This window comes from Phacochoerus africanus, chromosome 15, assembly GCF_016906955.1.
Source record: "Phacochoerus africanus isolate WHEZ1 chromosome 15, ROS_Pafr_v1, whole genome shotgun sequence".
Taxonomy (NCBI): Eukaryota; Metazoa; Chordata; class Mammalia; order Artiodactyla; family Suidae; genus Phacochoerus; species Phacochoerus africanus.
The window spans coordinates 46,996,597-47,021,778 of record NC_062558.1 but is presented as its reverse complement, the minus strand read 5'-3'; the positions used below and the strand labels follow the sequence as shown (position 1 = coordinate 47,021,778).

The 25,182-nt window shown below is 40.8% G+C and overlaps 1 protein-coding gene across 14 annotated transcripts in view; it reads right to left on the bottom strand.

Moving 5' to 3' along the window:
• MTMR3 (myotubularin related protein 3) overlaps positions 1 to 24,642 on the bottom strand; it is a 151,706-nt gene extending 127,064 nt beyond the window's left edge. For 7 of the 14 annotated variants that reach the window (XM_047762313.1, XM_047762314.1, XM_047762312.1 and 4 more), the window contains exon 1: positions 24,432 to 24,642. The gene's annotated coding sequence lies outside the window, so the exon portion shown is untranslated. Of the gene's footprint in view, positions 1 to 24,082; positions 24,410 to 24,431 lie in introns of those variants that run through there. The other 7 variants (XM_047762319.1, XM_047762324.1, XM_047762325.1 and 4 more) reach the window with 3 other exon arrangements.
• Between the last annotated feature and the right edge of the window lie 540 nt (positions 24,643 to 25,182).

The following is a 25,182-nucleotide window of genomic DNA, read 5'->3' as shown; positions in this document are numbered from 1 at the left end:
CGGATCGTTAACCCACTGAGCAAGGCCAGGGATCCAACCCGCAACCTCATGGTTCCTAGTCAGATTCGTTAACCACTGCGCCACGGGAACTCCAATACTACTTTTTTTTTTTTTCCTTTTTGCCATTTCTTGGGCCGCTTCCACGGCGTATGGAGGTTCCCAGGCTAGGGGTCCAATCGGAGCTGTAGCTGCCAGCCTATGCCAGAGCCACGCAACGCAGGATCCAGAGCCAAGTCCTCGACCTACACCACAGCTCATGGCAACGCCGGATCGTTAACCCACTGAGCAAGGGCAGGGACCAAACCCGCAACCTCATGGTTCCTAGTCGGATTCGTTAACCACTGCGCCACGACGGGAACTCCTCAATGAGTTTTTTATATTGCTTTTTACAGCCACATCTGCTACACAGGGAAGTTCCCAAGCTAGGGATCCAACTGGAGCTGCAGCTGCTGGCCTACACCACAGCCACAGCCACGACAGATCCAAGCTGAGTCTGCAAACTACACCAGAGCTCATGGCAAAGCCGGATCCTTAACCCACTTAACAAAGCCAGGGATTAATACCAGTCGGGTTCCTAACCCACCAAGTCACAACGGGAACTCCAATGAACCTTTTCCCTCCCATCTAGCAGCACCCTCCCCAAAAAAAAGTCATGGATATACACATATGCTAAGTGAGGGCAAGTATTTTTCCTAAATCTTCAAGTAAGGCTCTAAGTAGTTAATGACTTGCCCAAAAATCAAACTATTAGTAACTGGTGGAAATATGTTTGGCAATACAAATCATTTTATTGTAAATCTAAACACAGACTCTACGTGTTATGTTAGGGATGACCAAGAGAATCCGCATAACGAAGACTCTTTTGATGGCGCTCCATTCATTGCATTTACCCCATAATGAAGCCATAAAGGAAGTTTCAACTTACTTAGCCCAAACCAGCTAAAAGAGATTAAAGCTAAAAGTTGGATGGTGTAGCACAGACATCTCAAATACTTGGTTTACCACACTCTTGTCAAAGGTCAAGTTTATTTTGGTAACAGAATATTTTAAAGTCTTCACGTTCACTGTAGCTCCTATGCATTATTAGTCCCATTATTTAAGGCTTCCAAATCAACAATTCTGAGAGGAAGTTTTGAGTACTTCACTCTTCATTCTAGCCTGTGTTACTTAAGCAATTAGGCTTGAGTAATCAAAGAACCAGATTTTGCACGACAACATAACAACAACAGCTTATTTAAAAAGCTAGACAAGAAAGTTGCTCTTGGAGTTCCCGTCATGGCTCAGTGGTTAACGAGTCTGACTAGGACCCATGAGGTTGCGGGTTCGATCCCTGGCCTCGTTCAGTGGGCTTGGGTTAAGGATCCGGCATTGCTGTGAGCTCTGATGTAGGTTGCAGATGTGGCTTGGACCTGGCGTTGCTGTGGTCCAGGTGGTCCTGGTGTAGGCCAGCATCTACAGCTCCAATTAGACCCTTAGCCTGGGAACTTCCATATACTGTGGGTGCAGCCCTAGAAAAAGACCAAAACAAAAAAAAAAGAAAGAAAGCTGCTCTTAATACTTATTAAACACATCAATCCATCAATCTTAATCTCAGCCTAAAGAAAACAATTGAGGAGTTCCCGTCGTGGCGCAGCGGTTAACGAATCCGACTAGGAACCATGAGGTTGCGGGTTCGGTCCCTGCCCTTGCTCAGTGGGTTAACGATCTGGCGTTGCCGTGAGCTGTGGTGTAGGTTGCAGACGCAGCTCGGATCCCACATTGCTGTGGCTCTGGCATAGGCCGGTGGCTACAGCTCTGATTCAACCCCTAGCCCGGGAACCTCCATATGCCGCGGGAGCGGCCCAAGAAATAGCAACAACAACAACAACAACAACAACAAAAGACAAAAAAAAAAAAAAATCAGAACTGGCTCACAGAAGGATAGTGAAGTGGTGCATAGGAACAAAGAATGAATGAACTTCAGGCAACAGGGCCTCAAAGGTTCAGTATCATTGGATCCATCTCTTTATCTCAGGCTCCCCTTTACTCAATTGGCCTCATTTTCTCACACTGTAGACAAACCTCCTGCTTCCTGCTGGAGGCAGTTCCAAATTCACAAATCCAGAAGAAAACAGACAACTTGAGCCTGTCATCTGTGTGTTAATATCAGTGGAGAACCCCTACTGGCCATTTATGCCAAATGGCAATTGGTACTACAAGTGAGAGGTACAAAAACAGCCAAGCCTAATACACACGTTCAAATCAACACACTAAAAACTGAATAATGATAAATCCTGCTGAATAAACTAAAAGCAATGACTTGCTATTATCTGTAAGTTATTTTGCTTCCATCAACTAAATGCAGGGATCTAAAAAACCAAATCCAGTGACAATCCTATTCCTTTTACTGTGTAATTCAGTGTTGAAGAAGCCCCTAATGTTCAAAAAATTGAAGGGCACAATCTAAGAATTAGCTAAAAATCCTCCAGATATAATCCAACGTGTAAAAAAATAAGGAAATGTAACAATGGCTCTGAACCACTGACCTAAAATTACAGAAACGTCCCAACACAAGGGAAAATAGGAAAGTCAACTAAATGAGTGTGAGTGTGTGTGTGTGTGTGTGTGTGTGTGTGTGTAATTCCTATGCTAGTTTAGCAAGAAACTAAATTTTATTTTAAAAATTCACTGAGTGATGGTGCAAATCCGAAACGAAAACCTAACAGGAGATTTATTTGTTGGTGATCATAGAATCACCACAGCAATGGCTAAGCACTCAAAGAAATGCTTCCTTCTTTAAAAGACATTTTTTAAGTGGATAGGAATCCGTAATTTCCTAGCATATCTAAATTTTAAATTACTTTGTTTCAGGGATAATCATTTCAAAACAATTGTTATAAAGAAAGCTCAGCAACCAAAAATTCTTTGCTGATCCACCATCACTCAGTTTAAACGACACAATTTACTACCCTCTACAGTTTTTATCTTTCCTGCACTCCCAGTCCCACACAAGCCATTTCTGAGAACATAACTACATGCACATTCAGAATTCAATTCAAACAATGACCTACATTCAATAGTATCTCAGTACCTACAAGAGACAGAAAAAAGCTTACTTTCTACTAATTCTTATCTTTCAAACTCAATCTGAGGGAATAAAATGATACTCCAATTTTAATAAGTAGCGAATTTATAGTTTATGATAATGAATTAAATTCCGTAACACAAAGTTCTGTTAGTCATACTGCTTATGAATAAATTGTAGAAATGTAGAGCTGCAAATAGTATAGGGGAGAAGGTCTGTGTTCATAATAATTATTAACAGCCAACACATATAGAGAACTCTTCTATGTGCTTCCCGGATTACTCATCATTTAATGTCAAAACAATCCTACAAGGTATTATCCCATTTTACAAGGGGGGAAACTAAGGCACAAAGAGATAAGGAAACTTGCCCAAGTCATAGAGTTAGGTAATAAATAATTTACAGATATAAGTTTAAACCGTTTAAGAACTTAAGCAGTAAGCAAGACTAGCATATATAAGGCCAATTTGAAAACAAAAGGGGCGGAGACACTGCTTTGGGAAAGATCCCCCGTGTTCTCCTTACTTGCTCCAAGTAATAACAAATTCTTCCTTCTCTAGGGTTTAAAAAGCAGCGGGTGGGGGGGGGGGGGAGATGTCACAGTATTCCATTTTTAAAAGACTGTGACATAGGCCAGCAGCTACAGCTTTGATTCAGCCCCTAACCCGGGAACTTCCATATTCCACAGGGGCGGCCCTAAAAAGACAAAGAATATATATATAGGGTAAATAGCTAAAAAGCAGCCTTCCATAATATTCTAGGAAAAGGACTGCCATGATCAACAATTTTTATTAGGAAATACAAAGTACCACACATTATCAAACATGGGTCAATCTTATCACTATGGGATATCCATTTAGCTTTATCTCCGAAAAATACTTTCAGATTATTCAAGTGTTTTCTTATCTGAGACAACCTTCAACAACATGAAAGGGCACACTATTTCTACACAGAGTCAGCAATTAAGTGATCTTTGGAAGCAATTATAGATCAATTTGCTGCATAGAAAAATTTAAGGCAATAAAACTAGATTTAGAAATGGAGCTACAATCACTCTAGTCCACCAAAACAGTGTTAGTACTTATTTCACATTTCTCAAACAAGTTCACCTTCATACTATTTTTACTTTTAAAATACGCAATGCTAGTAGGGTCTTTTCCTCAAAACTGAACTGATCCTGGTCTTGCTTTGGTTTCTTCCAGTCTGTTCAAGCAGGAAACAGTAGCTAGAGTGTCTGACATGAACATGATACTTGTGCTTACTACTGAGCTAAGTATATTCCCTGAGCTCTAGATAACTGATATGGCACTGAGCTTCTTAAGTTAACCCTTAGTCATTGTAAGACTATTCTCATCCAGTCCCAGAGAAGGAAATGGCACTACAGCCCCACCAAGGTCACCATGATTCTGAATGCTCACCTTTTTGTCTATTCAAATTTTACAAGATTGTTAGGAAAAAAGTCTTACTTGCATCCTACCATGGAAATCTTTCCTACAATTATTCCCAGGAGATATAAGTTAAGATCTTTTACTTTATTGAAGTATAACTGATTTATAATGTTATTTCTGCTGTAGAGCAAAGTCATCCAGTTATGCATATATATTCCTTTTCATATGCTTTTCTATTATGTTTTATTATAGGATATTGACTCTAGTTCCCTGTGCTATACAGTAGGACGTTGTTGTTTATCCATTCTATGTATAGAAGTTTGCAAGTAAGATCTCATCTTGATTTCTCAGCTGCCTTTCACTGATGTTATCATAGCAATGAAGCTTTGAAATAGGACCCTGGGATAGGCCATTCCCTTCAAAGTGTCTATCATTACTTCTTGGTGAGTCAGCTTCTGGACTGCTGCCAATGTGCTTTTTGTTGTGTTTATCATGAAACCGTATTTCTGTAGAGCTGAAATGGTGGCCAAAACACTGCATTTCAAAAGACTCCTTCAAGTGTCTATAAAAGAAAAGGCACAGATACATATCCAAACAAGCCACTCACATGTTTCAGTAAAAAAGGGATGAATAACACAAGTAGGTTTAAGTAGTATCATGTTAAAAGATTCTCTTACATGCAAATGTTCAAAAATGTTTTGTAAAATCTCCTGATAATTTTGTTTCAGTAGATGTTATGCAAATGGATACATTTAAAAGTTTTTACACTCTTGAGAAGGAAAAGCTATGTATCAGGAAAACTAGCAGAAGAATTCTGAAGTTAACAAAAGTTTGATACACCCAGGAATTCTGAGAAGGCCCATCAATTATCTCTAAAGGGAAAAATCTATCTCATTCTACCTTTTAGGGAGGAAACTATTAATCAGAAAAAAAAAAAACTCTAATTCTTAGTTTTGTTCTTTTTTTGTGAGTAGCAATAATCTTTTGATGTTTTATTGCATCTTTTAATTCTTAGTTTTGAGAAAATACTGTTGGAAATGGAGGAAAGGTGTATGCAATGCAACTTAAGTAGTTCCACAGAGTAGGAATGCACAAGCTCCCAGCCGTAAATAAAATGGACAGTTATAATACTTTCAGGGAAAGAAGCAGTGTTATCACTGTAGTAATAATAGCAACAACCACAACTGGCATATATGGAGTGCTTATTATTAACTAGCTACTGTTACTAGCACTTGCTAAATCCTAACAAACACCCTAAAAATACAGTTATCCATATTTTCAAACAGAAATCTGAGGCAAGAAGTTAAGGAATTTGCCTAAGACCACTAGGATACTAGGGATAGAACCACAATTCAAACCCAAGTCTGAGCTCTTTTTCACCATACTATGCTGAAACAGGGAAAGAGCATCCAACTTGATATCAGAAGATCTAGGCTCAAGTTCTAGTTCAGCTGTTTACTAGCAATGTAACCTCAGATAAGTTCTTACAGCTTTGAAACAATTTATTCACCTGTAAAGGGAGTGTAATAATATGGCCTGCCTTGCCTACTTTACAAAGTAGCAGTAAAAATTAAGTGTACAACTAACACAGCTAATTAAAATTATATTTATAAAACTGCTCCCAGAGTTGTACCTCCATACGCCCATGTTTTTAATTTTTGCAGCCCTATCCTGGAATTCTCTACTTGTATCACCAACACTGCAGTCTCAGGAAAAGTAAGTTTTGTCCCTATCCAATAACCACATACAGAAGACAAACTGTTTAAAAAATAATTGTCTTTTTGCCCTTTCTAGGGCCCCTCCCAAGGCATATAGAGGTTCCCAGGCTAGAGGTCAAATCGCAGCTGTAGCAGCCAGCCTACACCAGAGCCACAGCAACGTGGGATCCAAGCCGTGTCTGCGACTTACACCATAGCTCACAGCAATGCCAGATCCTTAACCCACTGAGCAAGGCCAGGGATCAAACCCACAACCTCATGGCTCCTAGTCGGATTAGTTAACCACTGAGCCATGACGCAATCTCCGACAAACTTAATTTGCAATATTCATTACTGTCAAAATTGAGTATCTCCTGGTAGGTATTTCCATGTGAAATAGCTAGAAATATGATAACAAATGAGATGCCCACTTACCAGATGTTCATACTTGAAGTGTAATTATCTCTTGGTTCTAAGCACAATAGTTTTCTAATTATTTTAGCTCAGAAGAAAAGTACATTGCTGAAAGCAGCTCTTAACCCAAATATCTCAATGATAGGATCTGAAGGGCCTAAACTAAGATTCTAAGACTAGTCAAAAGAAACACACACACCATCCTCTAAAATGTCATATAACCTATGGTCTCTGTGATCTTCTACAGGGTCAAAATTTAGGGCCACACCTGAGGCATATGGAGGTTTCCAGGCTAGGGACCAGCCTACACCCCAACCATAGCAACACCAGATCCGAGCCTAGTCTGGTGACCTACACCACAGCTCACGGCAATGCCAGATCCTTAACCCACTGAGGAAGTCCAGGGATTGAACCTGCAACCTCATGGTTCCTAGTCAGATTTGTTTCTGCTGTGCCACAACAAGAACTCCCAGGGTCAGAATTCAAATCTCAAAACATTAACATGGCAAAAAGCCTGCAATTTCTTGTACTACCTCTTTTTTTGGCCTCTTACTGCTAGAAAAATAAAGTTTACTACACAAAGAAGATAATTTAATTCAAGCAGTTAATACAACCATAAGTTTTATGTCTTGTTCACATGAAACTGGCTACCAATATTAATGCTCCCAGCCATCTTGGGGAAACTCTGTAGTGCAAAAAACCTATTTATAGACTTTTCATTACCAATTACATAACCATTCTGGCAGAAGAACAAAACCAAGTCAAGGATTCACAATTCAAGAGCTACTGAAGACAAAATATGATATTATACACTAAGGAGTTTTTTAAGTAAATATATCCATTAGAATAAATATGTGCACCTTCCACCTTATTTTTTTATTCTAATTATTTATAGTTTACACTATAAGGTTATTTATTTAAGAAATTCTCATTCCAGAGTGAACTCTTTTGGGAGTGAAGTTTACTAAGCAACTTACTGAAGTGTGATAATTACAAGCTTTTTCGGTTTCCATAATAAAGTTTAAAAACTCTAGGCACATTTGTTTAAAATCATAAGAAAACATACACGGGCATACAAACACGTGCACATGTATAAATGCTTTTATAGCAGCTTTATTTGTAGTTATCAAAAACTGGAAAAAACCCAAATGAGCTTGGAACGTGAATAAACTGTGGTATATCCACACAGTGGAATGCTACTTGACAATAAAAAGCAATCACCAATACACAAAATATAGATGTCTCCAACTACATTATGTTAAAAGCAGCCAGTCTGAAAAGGTTACATACTGCATGATTCCATCTACATGAAATTCTGGAAAAAACAAAACTATAGTGACAAGGAAGTCCCTAATAGTGCAATCGGTTAAGGACCCAGCAACGTCACTATAGCAGCTCAAGTAGCTGCTGTGGCATGAGTTTGACCCCTGACCCACCCAGGAACTTCTACAAGCCTCAGGTGAGGCCAAAAAAAAAAAAAAAATCAGATTAGTAGTTGCTAAAGAGGTGGGGAAAGGGGCTAAGGCCAGGAGGAAAATTTCTGAGGTGATGGACCTCTTCTATCTCTTGATTAGTGTTAATCATAGGTTTTCAAAATTTGCAGAAATATACTCAAAAAGGGTGAGTTATATGTAAATTACACCTTAGTTAAAAAAATTTTTTTCAAACCACGGGTGTGACAGAATCTGAATTATTATTCTGAAAACAAAGACCAGATGCTGTTTAAACAACCAAAGCTGGAACACTAAACCTTGTCAGATCTGCCTCCAAGTTTGCTTGTTTTTTTGGGGGGTTCCCAGGCTAGGGGTCCAATAGGAGCTACAGCTAACCAGCCTACACCACAGCCACAGCAACACCATATCCAAGCCGCGTCTGCGACCTACACCACTGCTCACGGCAGTGCTAGATCCTTAACCCACTGAGTGAAGCCAGGGATTGAACCTGCAACCTCATGGTTCCTAGTCAGATTCATTTCCACTGCATCACGACAGGAACTGAGATATGCCTCCAAGTTTGAAAACTCCCTTCCATTAACATTTTGCCTAGAAATCTAAACAATATTTGTAAAGCAGTCATAAATTCCCTTAGGATTAAAAAACAACTATATTTTTAAAAGAAAACTACCTTGTGTTTACATTCTAGTCATTTTAAGAAGAAAATGAGGAGTTCCCGTTGTAGCTCAGCGGAAACAAATCTGACTAGTATCCATGAGCACACAGGTTTGATCCCTGGCCTCACTCAATGGGTTAAGGATCCAGCACTGCTGTGAGCGGCTCAAATCTAGCGTTGCTACGGCTGTGGAGTAGGCCATCAGCCAGAACTTCAATTCAACCCCTAGACTGGGAACCTCCATATGCCGTGTGAGCAGTCCTAAAAAGGAAAAAGAAAAAAAGAAGAAAATCAGCTTTGCCAAGGAAGGTATAAAACCCCAACAGTAAGTATTTAATATCAATCTTTTCCAGAATCATGACGGTAACAACAAATGAAGTTCCTTTCCTAATTCTGGTTCAAAACCCCAAAATTTTATTTCACAAAACCTGCAAAAGATTAATAGAGGACCTTAAACATTTGCCTAAAATCTTTAACTGCTTTCACTTAAACAGGTAGTACAGCATAGAACTACTTGGGCAAGTTATTTAACCCCATTTTGCCTCGATTTCCTCATCAGTAAAGGTGTAATAATTCTACCTACCTCTGGGAATAATGCACAACAATTAAAGGATTTAATATACATAAATTGCTTATATAATGCTTGGTATACCTCAAGTCTCAAAGTTTTATGCTATGTTAAATAAATGATCTGTGTGTATCCTTGTATGAATCATCTTTTCCTATCACAATTACATAAGCCCAGAGACAACGCAATGGCCTAAAGGCCTATCTAGCAGTAGTATTCTATGCTGCTTTAAGTTTACCTAAATTGCACCAGTCACCTTGCAAAAATTATTATCCCTACTGTATAGAAAAATCTGAGGCCCAAATTAAGTTAAATGACTAGCCCAAAGAGATAGTAAAGTGAAGGCAGAGCCTAGGCAAAGATCTGGTGTTCTCAGATTCCTCAAAGCTTTGTTCTTTTCAAAAATTCTAACCCTCTATCAACTCCTTCCCTTCTTATAAACACAGGCATGACATAAGCCAAAAAAATAACAACAACAACAAAAAACTCCCTAATGTACTCATTTTAAAAATTCATTAAGCTATATATTTGCTTTAAGCACCTTTTTGTTCTTGTTTTTATTTTAAGGGCCACTACAGCAGCATATGGAGATTCCCAGGCTAGGGGTCTAATCAGAGTTACAGCTGCTGGCCTATGCCACAGCCACGCCAGATCCGAGCCGTGTCTGTTACCTACACTGCAGCTCATGGCAATGCCAGATAATTAACCCACTGAGCGAGGCCAGGGATGGAACCTGCAACCTCCCCTACATGGTAATTTTAAAAGGTAAAATAGGGAGTTCCCGTCATGGCAGAGTGGTTAACTACTAGGAACCATGAGGTTTCGGGTTCGATCCCTGGCCTTGCTCAGTGGGTTAAGGATTGTGGTACAGGTCACAGACACAGCTCGGATCCCGTGTTACCGTGGCTCTGGCGTAGGCTCCGATGAGACCCCTAGCCTGGGAATCTCCATATGCCGTGGGAGCAGCCCTAGAAAAGGCAAAAAGACAAAAAAATAAATAAAAGGTAAAATAGATTTCATCATTACTTCTATTCATACATGAATGAACTTAGCAGAAAAATTAAAAGGCTAAAGACAAACAAACTCATAATTACGTTAAAATAATGAAGAGGTTAAAGTTTTAAAACAGGTGAATATATGTAGACAGTATATGTAAGGATACAACTCAATGATTCTCAAAGAAAATTATGAAATTACACCCAGATCAAGATATAGATCATTATTAGCACCCCTACAGTCTGCTTTGTGCTCACTACCAAAAATAACCATTATTCTGATTTCTTCTGCCATCTATTAATTTTGCCTTTTTTTAACTCTACAGAAATGGAATCACAGTGTTGTCTTATGAGTTCTTTCATATACACTTAATTTTCTTGCAGACAAAAGGCATTTAGGTAAGTCAAAGTAAGAAAGGTTCTTTCAATACTATCAAATACTCAAATTTAAACCATAAATCATTCTTAAAACAAACCATTTCTCAAGCCATAACCATTTCTCAAGCCATAAAATATCTAAGACATTGATCTATTTAAAGTATAGCTGGTATTTCCTATCTCCCAATGAGACTTCTAAGACAGAAATTTTCAGTTACTTTTAGTTGGAGAAAACAGAGATCCAAAATGTCTCAGTAAGAGTTCCCATCGTGGCTCAGCAGAAACAATACAACTAGGAACCATGAGGCTGCAGGTTCAATCCCTGGCCTCACTCAATGGGTTAAGGATCCAGCATTGCTGTGAGCTGTAGTGTAGGTTGCAGACACAGCTCAGATCTGGCGTTGCTGTGGCGTAGGCCGGCAGCTGTAGCTCCAATTCGACCCATAGCCTGGGAACATTCATAAGCCACAGGTACGGCCCTAAAAAGACAAAAAAAAAGTCTCAGTAAATTTTCTTTCACCTGTAAAATTCGAACTGTAACTTTTTAAAAGACAGAAGAAAAAAAGAGTAGGAGCATCATGAAGAGATATCAGAACATAAGTCTCTTAAAATTAAATTCCTCTTAAAATTAACATAGAAGAGTCGTCACTTATAGCCAACGGTGAACATAAGAATGTAAAAATCTGGTTTGCACTGAAACATATAATTCAAACACCATTTTAATAGCACTGTAACAAAAATTTTAAATAACTGCCTCTATTTTATCCTGAGATCGCCTCCTACTGCTAATCTGCATCACTGTTTCACTTTGAGCCCATAATCTGTACTATCCAACATATCCACCAGCCACATGTAGCTATTTAAGTTTAATTAAAGTTTTAATTTAGTTCCTTGGTCAAACTAGCCAAATTTCAAGTGTTCAATATGTAATGAACAGCAGTTACCAAATGTCAGAAGGAATCAGAAGAAGTTCTATTGAACCAATACAGATTCTGTATATGCTATCTCATCTCCCATTCCTCACCCACATCTACGCTAAAATTAATCTAAAGAAAATGATAATGGATGACAAGTATGGGTCACCAACTCCAATTATTTCCCATCTTATTTAAATTATCTATTACTCATTTAGAAATTTCTTCTTGGCCTCCACAGTGCCTTAAAAACCCAAATTTAAGTTTATTTTTTAATTCTATCTTCTCCCACTCCCCCAAATGTGATCCTCAATCTTTGGCTCTTCTAGGTTCAAGGTCTCATCCAGATAAGGCCTACCTTTCTTCCTGCCTCAAATTCTCTGATCTCCAAGCTCCTGCAAGACTTTTTTTTTTTTTTTTTTTTGGCTTTTTAGGGCCGCCCCCATGGCCCAAGGAGGTTCCCAGGCTAGGGGTCGAATAGGAACTGCAGCTGCTGGCCTACACCATAGCCAAAGCAACACCAGATCCTTAACCCAGTGAGCAAGGCCAGGGATCAAACCAGCGTCCTCATGGATACTAGTCGGGTTCATTACCGCTGAGCCAAGAAGGGAACTCCCTGCAGGACATTTTTATTTGCATATTCCCTGGTCTCAATGTTAACTGTGTCAAGGGTTTCATTTTAGCCCCTCTTCCAAAACCAGCTCTCCCTCCCAATTCCAAATGTGTATACTATCAATTACTATTCTCCAAGACCCAAAACCCACCAACTATGAGTACTTGCCACTTAACTCCCATTTAACTGATTCATAAATATTTGTAAATTTCCTTTAGGGTGTCAACTAACAATCCTCTACCGTAATCTAGCCACCCAAATTACCACCTTGCTTCCACTTTGATTCACGTCTCTAATACCTAATTCTGAGTACAGTACAGATTCTTCACTACTTTGTAATATCTTTGCCTGCTCCCAATTATGCACACTGCCATCAGACTTATCTCCAAATTCAGGCTTTTAATCTCAAGCCTAAAAGGGCTCAGTATAGAAAATAAAAGAAATTTCAAATACTTTAATGATCTGACTTCAACAATTTAGAGCAAACACTTTACAGACTTATTTTTGAATCCTCTTTCTAGGATTTTTGAACCCTCCATGCTAGAAGAACTATTACCCAAACACAGCTCTATGTGCCCTACCTATAAAAAGCTAGGACTCCTAGTTTCTACTATGTAATTTTAACATTTTGAGTTGTTTTATAATAATGAAGCTCTCCATCTCAGCATCTTATATAGCACCCATTTTGAACAGACCTAAGTGAAAAGCACAGAAATAAGAAAGTTGTAAATACACATGTTGGTTTAGCTTTAATATAAAACCATAAATATTGTATGCCCATTCTATTCCCCAAAAATTTATTCTGCAGAATTATTTCTGTAGAAATAATCCTGCAGTAGTTCAAAAGTATAAAGTGCAAGACTACCCATCACAGACAGTATTTTTTTGTAACTGGGGAAAAAATGCCAAAGAAATAATCCCTAGATGTCCATCAGTAGAAGACCAGATAAGTAATTGCGGTGTGTCTACTAAAAGCTTTTAGGAGTTTCAGCTGTGGCACAACGGGATCAGCAGTGTCTCAGGAGTGCTGGGACACAGGTTCGATCCCCGGCCGGGCACAGTGGGTTAACGATCCCGTGATGCCACAGCTGCAGCTTGGGTCATTGATTGCTGCCTGAATCTGATCCCTTGCCTGGGAACTCCAGGGCAAGGCAAAAAAGAATAAAAGAAAGTTTTTAAAAACTACCTAGTTCTTACAAATGAGGTAAATCTGTTTTGTGACAGGGTAAAATGTAATACATTACTGAGAAAAAAACAAATTGTAGATCAATCAGCGTATATAATTTGATCCTATTAAAGGGAATTTTAAGATATATTAATTGAAAACTACTGGAGTTGCTGTCGTGGCTCAGCCGAAACTAATCTGACTAGCATACATGAGGAGGCAGATTCAACCCCTGGCCTTGCTCAGTGGATTGGGGACCTGGTGGTGCTGTGAGCCATAGCGTAGGTCGCAGATGCGGCTAGGATCCTGCATTGTTGTGGCTGTGGTGCAGGCCAACAGCAACAGCACCAGTTGGACCCGTAGCCTGGGAATCTCCATATGCCCTGGGTGTGACCCTAAAAAAATTAAAAATAAAAAAAAAAGAAAAGAAAACAATTAGTAGGGTACTAAAATTATATTCTATCCATACAACTGAATACTATCCATACAACTGAATACTATATAGCTATTAAGTAAATATACATTTACCAACATAAACTTCAAGCTTTCCAAACTGCAGAATATATACATACTAAGGTGCTATATATATTTAAAACAGTAATACTGCATGTTAAATACACACATTTTTAGGTAGAATAGAAGAGCATGGGCTAAGGTAACAAAAAACCTCTCGAGAATGAAAACAGGATCTAAGATGAGGTCAAAATAACTCCAACTTAATTTTAATATAAATACACCTTTGAGGCCAATCTGTTCAATATTTATTAAATCTAAATCAACATCTTTTAATAAATGCAAATCAAAACTATGAGGTACCACCTCACACCAGTCAGAATGGCCGTCATTAACAAGTCAACAAATAACACGCTGGAGAGAGCACAGAGAAAAGGGACCACTCCTACGCTGTTGACGGGAATGTAAACTGGTACAACCACCATGGAAAACAGTATGGAGGTACCTCAGAAAATAACTAGATAACTACCATGACCCAGAAATCTCACTCTTGGGCATGCATCTGCACAAAACCTTTCTTGAAAAAGATACATGTAACCATGTGTTCATCACAGCACTATTCACAATAGCCAAGACATGGCAACAACATAAATGTCATCGACAGATGACTGGATTAAGATGTGGTACATATATACAATGGAATATTTACTCAGCCATAAAAAAGACAAACTAATGCTATTTGCACCAACATGGATGGAATTAGAGGCTCTCATACTAAGTGAAGTAAGTCAGAAAGAGACAAATACCATACTATATCACATATCTGGAATCTAATATATGGCACAAAAGAACCTTTCCACAGAAAAGAAACTCATGGACTTGGAGAACAGACTTGTGGTTGCCAAGGGAGTAGAGGGATGAAAGGGGATGGACTGGGAGTCTGGGGTTAATAGATGCAAACTACTGCATTTGGAGTGGATAAGAAATAGATCCTGCTCATTATACAACTATAGATGTGATAAATCCATTGAATAATAAAAAATAAAATATAAAATTGATTTTCAAACAGACAAAAAAAAAGAAATAGATCCTGCTGTACAGCACAGGGAACAATTATCTAGTCACTTGCGATGGAACATGATAGAGGATAATGTGAGAAAAAGAATGTGTATATGTATATATATACGTAGGGGGGTGTGTGTGTGTGTGTGTGTGTGTGTGTGTGTGTGTGTGTGTGTGTGAGTGTGTGACTGGGTCACTTTGCTACACAGTAGAAAACTGATAGAACACTGTAAACCAACCATAATGGAAAAAAAATAAAAATCATTAAAAAAAAAAAAATCTTTCAAACTAGGTACGTGGCAATTGTAAAACTATTCTCCTTACTTTCTAAGGGTTTTGAAATATTTCAATTTTACTTTAAAAAAAAGAAAGCCAAGGAGTTCCCATAGTGGCACAGCAGAAATGAATCCGCCTAGGAACCATGAGGTTGCAGGTTCGATCCCTGCCCTCGCTCAGCGGGTTAAGGATCCAGCGTTGCCATTAGCTGAGGTGTAGGTCGAAGATGCGGCTCAGATCCTGGGTTGCTGTGGCTCTGGTGTAGTCTGGCAGCTATAGCTCTGATTCCACCCCTCCCTAGCCTGGGAACCTCCATGTGCCACGGTGCGGCCCTAAAAAAGACAGAGAAAACAAAACAAAAAAAGAAAGAAAAGAAAAAAGAAAACCAAGACTATGGAATTTGGGAACAGAGGAATATGGGTTTTGTCAAGTTTTATAGGGTTTGTTTTTTGTGTTTTTTTTTTTTTTTTTGACAAGGCTGTAAACCTTTACTATAAATTTTTAACTTAAAAAAATACTATGACTTGACATCCACACTAACCTTTATTACTTTTTTTTTTTTTGCCACAGCCACAGCAACACCAGATCCAAGTCACGTCTGCGAACTACACCACAGCTCACAGCAACACTGGATCCTTAACCCACTGAGCGAGGCCAGGGATTGAACCCACAACCTCATGGTTCCTAGTTGGATTTGCTTCTGCTGCACCAAGACAGGAACTCCTACCTTTGTTACTTTGATTGCTCTTCAACTTTAACCTTATTCTTCAAAAGAATAAAGGGCAGATAATTACAAATGTCCTATCCCAGAAATCTAACTTTCTGAGTAATATGTCATCTATTTACATAAGCATTTAAGACACTATAATGTGAAATAAATAGCAAATGATGACAGGACCTATCTAATCAAACTCTAAAGGATGTATTACATAGATCTTCCTAAAATATCACCAGATGAGTAAATAAACTTAGTGACTCAACTCCTAAATGTATATTAACACCAAAACCCCAATGAAACTATATTGTCAAAATAAGTCATTTATTTAAGTATCTTCCAGGTCGAATTACAGGTACAAAATCAGCATCACATTTGAGTTGCTGTAATTCCACTGGATATTTTTAACACACACAGAGCTTCAGTTCTTGCTCAAGTACACATGTCAAGTCAGCAGGAAAACTGGGAATTCAGGCTGAGTTCTGTGTTTAGAATTCACAGAATGTAATTTTTCTTTTTAAGATTTCATAATTCTCATCAGCTCACTAGAAAGAGAAAAATTAGACAGAGATCTTGTGTTAACTGTGTCCAAAGCCCCAAATGTCTCAGTCCTAGTGACATTTACAATGGAAAGTTCAGTTTTGCTCGCCCCTTTTTCCCATTCCACTTCCTACAGGTACCATTCTGCTTAGGAACTGGAGCCAATTAATAACCCATTTTTTCACTGGTGACTATGACTTAAACCTCCTTGGGGTTCCCACCATGGCTCAGCAGTAACGAGCCCAATCAGTATTCATGAAGATATGGGTTCAATCCTTGGCCTCACTCAGTGGGTTAAGGATCTGGTGTTGCCGTGAGCTGTGGTGTAGGTGGCAGACAAGGCTTGGATCTCACATTGCTATGGGTGTGGCCCAGGCCCGCAGCTACAGCTCTGGTTAGACCCCTAGCCTGGGAACTTCCATGTGCTGCAGGTGCAGCCCTAAAAAAAAAAAAAAAAAAAAAAAAAAAAAAAAAAAAAAGGCAGTTTTTTTCCTAACTGTAAGAGTAATTCATGTCCATTACAGAAGAATAGGAAACTAAAGAAGAATATGAAGCAGAGAATAGCTACTATCCCAGCCAGAAATTAATCACTCATATTTCCATTCTTATCTTTAAGGGGTCTCTGTTATGAATAAAAGTATATTAACTTACTTACTAAACATGATTTTAAGTTAAGCAGATCAAAGGGGAAATAAAATACTAGCTTCTTCACTTTTTCAGTATTTTTAGGGATTTAGGGCCACACCCACAGGATATGCAGGTTCCCAGGCTAGGAGTCTAATAGGAGTTACAGCTGCCAGCCTACACCACAGCAATCCCAGATCCATGCCGCATCTACAACCTACACCACAGCTCACAGCAATGCCAGATCCTTAACCCACTGAGCGAGGCCAGGGATCGAACCACAGCCTCATGGTTTCTAGTCGGATTTGTTTCTGCTGCACCACGACAGGAACTCCTCACAGCACTGTTTTGTGAGGAAAATTGAAATGTCCATTAACAGAGAACCGCTGTAAGCTATGATGCATCCATATCACAGAACACTAAATACCCACTAAGGGAATGTCTATTTGGCATGGAAAATTGTTCATTTCAGTAGATACATATAAGTAAAAAAGAAAATCAAATATTACATCTAAAGTGGGATGTACTCTACTTATCTTCATTCTCTGTGTCATCTCAATTCTTTTTTTGCAGGTTTCTCACACACAGTGTATTACTGCAGCTTTCATAATCAGAAATAACAATTTTGAAATTAAAAAAGAAATTAAAGTTCCCACTGTGGCACAATGGCATCAGTGGTATCTCTGCAGCACTGGGACACAGGTTTGATCCCAGCCTAGCACAGTGGATCTGGTACTGCTGCAGCTGTGGCCTAAGTCACAACAGCTGCTCAGATCTGATCCCTGGCCCGTTAACTCCATATGCCACAAGGATGAGGGAGGGAGGAAGGAGAGAAAAGAAATTAAAACTCATTACTAAAATTCCCACTGTGGCACACCAGGTTAAGAATGTGGCGTTGTCTCTGTGGTGGTGCAGGTTCGTCCCAGGCCAGGTACAGTGGGTTAAGGATCTGGCTTTGCCACAGCTGTAGCACAGGTCTCAGCTGCAGCTTGGACTGGCCCTGGCCCTGGAACTTCCATATGCTATGTGTGTGGCCATTAAAAAAAAAAAAAAAAAGGAGTTCCCGTCGTGGCGCAGTGGTTAACGAATCCGACTAGGAACCATGAGGTTGCGGGTTCGGTCCCTGCCCTTGCTCAGTGGGTTAACGATCCGGCGTTGCCGTGAGCTGTGGTGTAGGTTGCAGACTCGGCTCGGATCCCGAGTTGCTGTGGCTCTGGCGTAGGCCGGTGGCTACAGCTCCGATTCAACCCCTAGCCTGGGAACCTCCATATGCCGCGGGAGCGGCCCAAGAAATAGCAACAACAACAACAACAACAAAGACCAAAAAAAAAAAAAAAAAAAAAAACCTAAGAGTTCCCTAGTTTCTGTGGCTCAATGGAAACAAATCTGACTAGCATCCATGAAGATGCAGGTTCAATCCCTGGCCTTGCTCAGTGGGTTGAGGATCTGACACTGCCATGAGCTGTGGTATAGGTCACAGACATGGCTGGGATCTGGCATGGCTGTGGCATACAACAGTGGCTACAGCTCCAATTCAACCCCTAGCCTGGGAACCTCCATATGCCACAAGTGTGGCCCTAAAAAAAAATTATATATACAATATAAATTATAATAAAAATTTTATAATATATACATGGCCCTGTAGACTTCCAAAAACTCTAAGTCTACTTTGCCCCATGTGTTTTGCAGAAATCATTCTAAACACCTTAAGTTACAGATTAGTTTTATCTTATAGAAAAATGATAGTCACAAACAAAAAATAGCAACTACCCTATTTCAAACTAACCATCCTATCTTTATACCAACTCTTTACAAATCTTAGAATTTATCAATATACTTATATAAAATTCCTTACATTTGCCAGATTATCAATCTATGAATAATGCAGAGAACTAAGTAAATTTATATCTCTTCTACAACTAAATTACAAAAGCATTAGCTACTAAAGAAACTGAATTTACAACACAGAGAAGTGAAATTAGGAAAGCTTGCTACTATCTCTCATAACAAAATCATTCTCAACATTCTATAAAAACACAAATAGGCACATAACAGATCCAGGCCCAGACATACATCCAAGATGATGCTTTGTAGTTATCAATACCAAAACAATACCAAGTTACCAAGTGGACATTTAGGGAAAAAAGTGCTTAGAATATTAGTATAAATGTATGTCTTAACTTTGTTCATTAAATCAACAATTTATAACAGAGCTATGAGGGATTTCATCCTTAACAAAATAGCTTTAATTTAACACAACTTGACAATTTTCCTTGTAAGTTTCATTTACTTTATGCCTTACTATCTTACAGACAGTGGTCCTAACTGCAAAGCTCAGGTACCATGTCCCTAAGTAACTGCGAGAAAATGTATTCTATGCTGCAACTCAGCACACACACATATAAACATTAAAAACAAAAGTTTCCCAAATTAATAATTATTTTTACCATTTTTGATGTGCTAATATTTTCTTTCTTTTTTTTTTTGTCTTTTGTCTTTTGTTGTTGTTGTTGCTATTTCTTGGGCCGCTCCTGAGGCATATGGAGATTCCCAGGCTAGGGGTCCAATCGGAGCTGTAGCCACCGGCCTACGCCAGAGCCACAGCAACGCGGGATCCGAGCCGCATCTGCAACCTACACCACAGCTCACGGCAACGCCGGATCGTTAACCCACTGAGCAAGGGCAGGGACCAAACCCGCAACCTCATGGTTCCTAGTCGGATTCGTTAACCACTGCGCCACGACGGGAACTCCGACCCTACCACTTTTTACCACAGGTCTGACACAACAAAATGGGTGAAATCTAGCAAGTCTATTCCAAGTGCGAAACCTTGGCACAAATGTGAGACATCCCTGAAGTTTCTCAAAACACTATTAGCAGACGGGATGCAGGTGCTTGCTGAAAGTTTTCTCCAAGCAGAACACAGAAGCAGCAATCTTCTCTGTTGCTTAATCAGTGAATTAGTAAATTCTGCATGTGACAGCACATACCAGGTTTACCAGTGCTCCACAAGCTAAATCTTCCAGGAAAATAGCATTCTAAGACAAGAGGATTTCACTATCACCCCCTTCTATTTTTAGATTGCTTTTCATATACACCACTCCATTTGATCCTCACTGATAGAGAAGCTGCTCTTCTTCCTTTTATCAATGAGGGAATTAAAACTCAGAGGCGTTATGTAGTTTGCCAGAAATGGCACAGCTAATGAGAAGCACAACTCAGACTTGAATTAAAGACTTACTGGTCATCCACTGCCATAAGAGTTTTCACTTTGAACATCTGATACAAACATGAACTTTAAAGGTATGTTAAAGTTCTAGATGTACAAGTGAAGATAAAAGCATGAAATTAAGATTAAAATAGAAATGAATGTTAATTTTGCTAGCCTCTAAAATTATTGGGAATCCTAGTTCGAGCTGATACAGATCTGATATCATACTTTGTCTTAAGTTCCACGGATTATAAAATTACATATAGGAGTTCCCGTCGTGGCGCAGTGGTTAACGAATCCGACTAGGAACCATGAGGTTGCGGGTTCGGTCCCTGCCCTTGCTCAGTGGGTTAAGGGTCCGGCATTGCCGTGAGCTGTGGTGTAGGTCGCAGACGCGGCTCGGATCCCTCGTTGCTGTGGGTCTGGCATAGGCCGGTGGCTACAGCTCCGATTGGACCCCTAGCCTGGGAATCTCCATATGCCTCAGGAGCAGCCCAAGAAATAGCAAAAAGACCAAAAAAAAAAAAAAATTACATATAAGTTCACCATAGAAAATTACAGAATTGGGTGGTCTGTAAGAAACAACTGACCACATAAATTACACGAACTTCCCCCAAACCATTCTTAATCTTGTGGCTTCACACTAAATTATGAAGTTCCCTATGTGAAATCCGTTTTGATTTCAACACTAAGTGAATTACAACAGCATAAGCTTGTTGTTTCTGCATAATACTTGCAACATGCACTCAATTTCCAGAGTACTTTTAGACAGTGTCTAAAATCCATAAGCCAAAAGCAAACCCAAGACAAAATGTTCTCTCTTCGTTTTGCGGGGGTTTTTTTATTTTTTTTAATTTTTTGGTCTTTTTTTTTTTTTTTTTTTAGGGCTGCACCTGAGGCATATGGAGGTTCCCAGGCTAGGGGTGGAATCAGAGCTGTAGACACCACAGCCACAGCAACACCAGATCCTTAACCCACTGAGCGGGATCCGAGCCACATCTGCCACCTACACCACAGCGCACAGCAACACCAGATCCTTAACCCACTGAGCGAGGCCAGGGATCGATCCTGCGCCCTCACTGATACTAATCAAGGCTCATTAACCACTGAGCCACAACGGGAACTCCTTGTGGGTTTTTTTTTAATCCAAGTTTCATCCACATATATGAAATGAATACTAAATAACACAATTACAAATTATTAAAGATTTGCAAAATCAGGCTGGAGAATCTACTTGAGATCAATGAGTACAGGCCTTTAATTGTATACATACAAAAACTGAGGTCCAGAGAAGTGACATTCCCAACAATAGTCACATTGTTAAATTAGTAACACAGAATCTCTGCCAATCGACAGCTTCTCGTTATTCTAAATGCCTCTGCTTCTAATAAAATGTGCTCCTTTAAAAAAAAAATCACTAATACCTAAAAACATTAAGACACATTTAAGACCCTAAAACTAGAGGGTCTTTGTACACAGGCTAGTATCTTCAGAAAACAATCTCTTGATGAGATCTCAAGGTTCCAAACCAGAAGGACTAAAAAACTGACTCTAATCCAATGTGAGTTATCAAGTAGCTTTTAATAAGAAATGTTATCAACCACTTTAACTGTCCTTTTTCCCATCTCAATACTATTCATTTACTCAACAAGTATCTGAGAACACAGTATATGCTGGCAACTATGTTAGGCACTGGAGATACCAGGAACAAAACAGACATGGCCTCTGGCCTTAGCAGTGGACAACTGCTATACTATGATTTGACAGGATATTTAGCAAACTCCTCCACTACTCTATACAACCATAACATTTTCTTCCCACTATTCCAAACTTATAACAAACCACACTATACTCCCTCTGCAATATGAATACTTTCTTTAGTAACTCAGCATTCTGCTTTACCGTAGAAGGTGCTAACCAGAACTACAACAGATTTAAAAACTGACTTTACCACTCCTCATGGCCTTAGGCATATTTCAAGAACTTCTCACAATCCACAGTAAACCTTCCTGGTTCACAACCCTTGTTTCAAATGACTAATTTATCTGCCCTACCCTTACTTTACTAGAAACTTGAATCAGATGGTTTAGAGCAACTGCGATGTTGGGAAGCACCTTCAGTAGACCTCTTTGTGGACCAGAAGTAGACTTACTGCCTCTTCCTCTCTGCTACTTTCCTCTGGAATCTTCAATGTATCTCTGGATATGCCTCTAATTTTATCAAGTTTGTTCCTAAAGACTTGCATAAATAACTTTTGGCAACAAATCTGTTTCTGCTGTTGAAAATCCATTATATTTTCAGAGAAGCTCAATTTTTAGTTTTTTGTTGTTTTGGGTTTTTTGGGTTTTTTTTTTTTTTTTGCTTTTTAGGGCCACACCCCACAGCATATGGAGGTTCTCAGCTATGGGTTGAACCAGAGCTACAGCTGCCAGCCTACACCACAGCCCAGTGCAACGCCAGATCCTTAACCCACTGAGCAAGGCCATGGTTTCGTTTCTGCTGCGCCACAATGGGAACTCCCAAGTTTTAGTTTTAAGGCTCTCAGGCTTCCCCCTCTTTGGTACCTCTCAAATTCTATGAACAATTTAAAACACTCTTCAGAGTTGTAACTAATGGGAATCTTTTGGAATACCAAAGGTGACCTGAAGCATAAGTTCACAAACCTAGCTGACCAGAATCCATCAGGGATCTTTTAAGGATGGATTCCCACGCCCTACCCTCAGAGATTTCAATTCACCAGGTGGTGTGTGAGGCCCAGGAATCAGCATTTCAGATAGCCCATACTATTTCTGACAACTGGTATTTAATTAGGTAACCAAAAAACCTGGCTTACAAGCTGGGAAGTACTTGGTTCTCCTATGGCATGCCAATAACTAACTACAAGTGGGGCTGCCCCAGTGTGCTGGTTACTCGAACTGTGGGCCAACTGAAAATGCGGGAGGTAATTAGAGCTGAAAGAAGCCTTCCCACGGAGCCAATCTAAAATTTCAGAACCCTCCAAATGTAGTTTAATATCACATACTACACTAGGTTTACTCAGAACAGTGTCATTCTCTAAGATCTTCTGCCCACCCAAGTCACAGGCCTAAGAAGGGAAGACTTTCTGCATGCCACCAACACACACCTTCCTTACTTGGTCTCCAAGGAAAACCAACTGGGTCTTGTCTTCTTGCCCTACTGAAACGGACATGAATCTGAATGGGGAAAGTCCCCAATACCTCTCTAGGTACAAATCACAAATATTTTACATTTAAAAAAAAAATCTCATGTAATTCAACCCAGGCCTCGATGGCCAAGTTGAATCTCAACTGCAAGAATATGCACGCTTTTCCCCGTTGTGAAAAAACACTGGCAGATAACAAAGTAGAAGTCAAGATACTAAAACACTTAAGAATTTAGGCCGCAGCCTTGAAGAGACACCTGAACATCATTACCTATCAGTTAATGCGCAAAACTCACCTGTGCAAAACTCACAGGTAAGATTATCAGGCCCCAGAGGAGTTTACGCAAGTGGCCGTAAAATTTATCCCACTATTTTGAGGTAAGTTCTCCAGCCCAAAGTACAACCAACAACATTATCTTAGGGGTTCTGGGCAGCCCAATTCAATACACTTAGCGGCACGATTTCTACCCGAGCAATAAATAACTCTGTAATCTTTCGCGGCGCTGTTTAACCAACATTGCTGCGCTCTCTTCAACCGCCTCCAAACCATCCTTCCCACCCAAGTACTACCAGGTCAGGACGATGCCCTGCTGCAGTCAGGCGGCCACTCCTCCTTCCCACAAGTCCCGGGCCCGCTCCGCTCGCCCCGGGGGCTCCGCCGGCCCCCGACCTCCGGCCTCGCGCCACGGAGGACTCCCACACACTCGGTCCGGGGTGAGGGACGCACACTCACCTCCCAGAGGTCCGCGGCCATGTCTCCGGACGCTGCGGGGTAGCGCCTTACACCCCTAGCCCCATGGGCCGGTCCCCGCCAGGTCCAGGAAGGCCGCCCTAGCCGGACCCCACCTCCCCCGCGCCAAGCAGGGCCGCTGCGCTCCCACTGTCCGCGCCTCCCTCTGGCGGCAGCAGCCCTCCGCCCCGGCCACCCCTCTCCGGGCCACGCACGCTGTCCCCAGCCCCTTCAGGGCCGCCGCCTCCTCAGAGGGTGACAGCCGCCGCGCCGGGGACCAGGCCGGCCCCTCCTCCAGCTCCTCCTCACCCCCGGAGGAGACGGGGGCGGGGGGCGGTGTAGATTTCCTTACCGGGCAGCAGGACATGGCGAAGCTCGTCACGGCACGGCCTCCTCCGCCACCCCACAAGGCTCCCAGCCAGGGCCGGCGGGGGGCAGCGCCTGGGCAGCTGGAGATCCTCGCCCGGCTGCTCCTCCGCCGCCGCCGCCGCCGCCACCGCCTTCTCACAACCACAACAACATGGCGGCAGCGGCCACACAGAGCGCGCTCACGCCACCAAGCTGGTCGGCGAGCGAGGGCGCGCGCGCACGTTCAGGCCCTTAGCCGTCGGTCGGGGAAAAGAGGGCGGGCCATCACGGATTGGGCAGGGGCGGGGCCTGAGCCGGTGGCCACGCCCCAGGGGGCGGGCGGGGCTGCAAACCTGCAAAATGCTGGTGCTGGGCGAGGGCCTGGCAGAGGAGCCCAACTAAAGCAGAAACAGGTGAGGAGTGAACGGCGAAGAAAACCGAAGGTGGTCCCACAGAGTTTGGGGAGTTATCTTTTCCCTATGTAGCCCGGGGCAAGACAATTCCTCAATCTACTTAGCCAGTAGAATCTATTCTACTGTACAACATACCTTTCACCTGTAGTTGTGGTGAGGCTGAAACTATTTTAATGTAATGCAAGTAAGTATAGTGCGCTCAAGGTCATATTCAGAATACAATTTCAGGCTGCTTATACCAAGCTCAGCTGGAAGAATTGAGTTTTCAAACAAACTAGCAAAAAAAAAAATTGTAATGATACCTTGTAGAATAATTCTACGTACTGAGACTGAATTACCTCC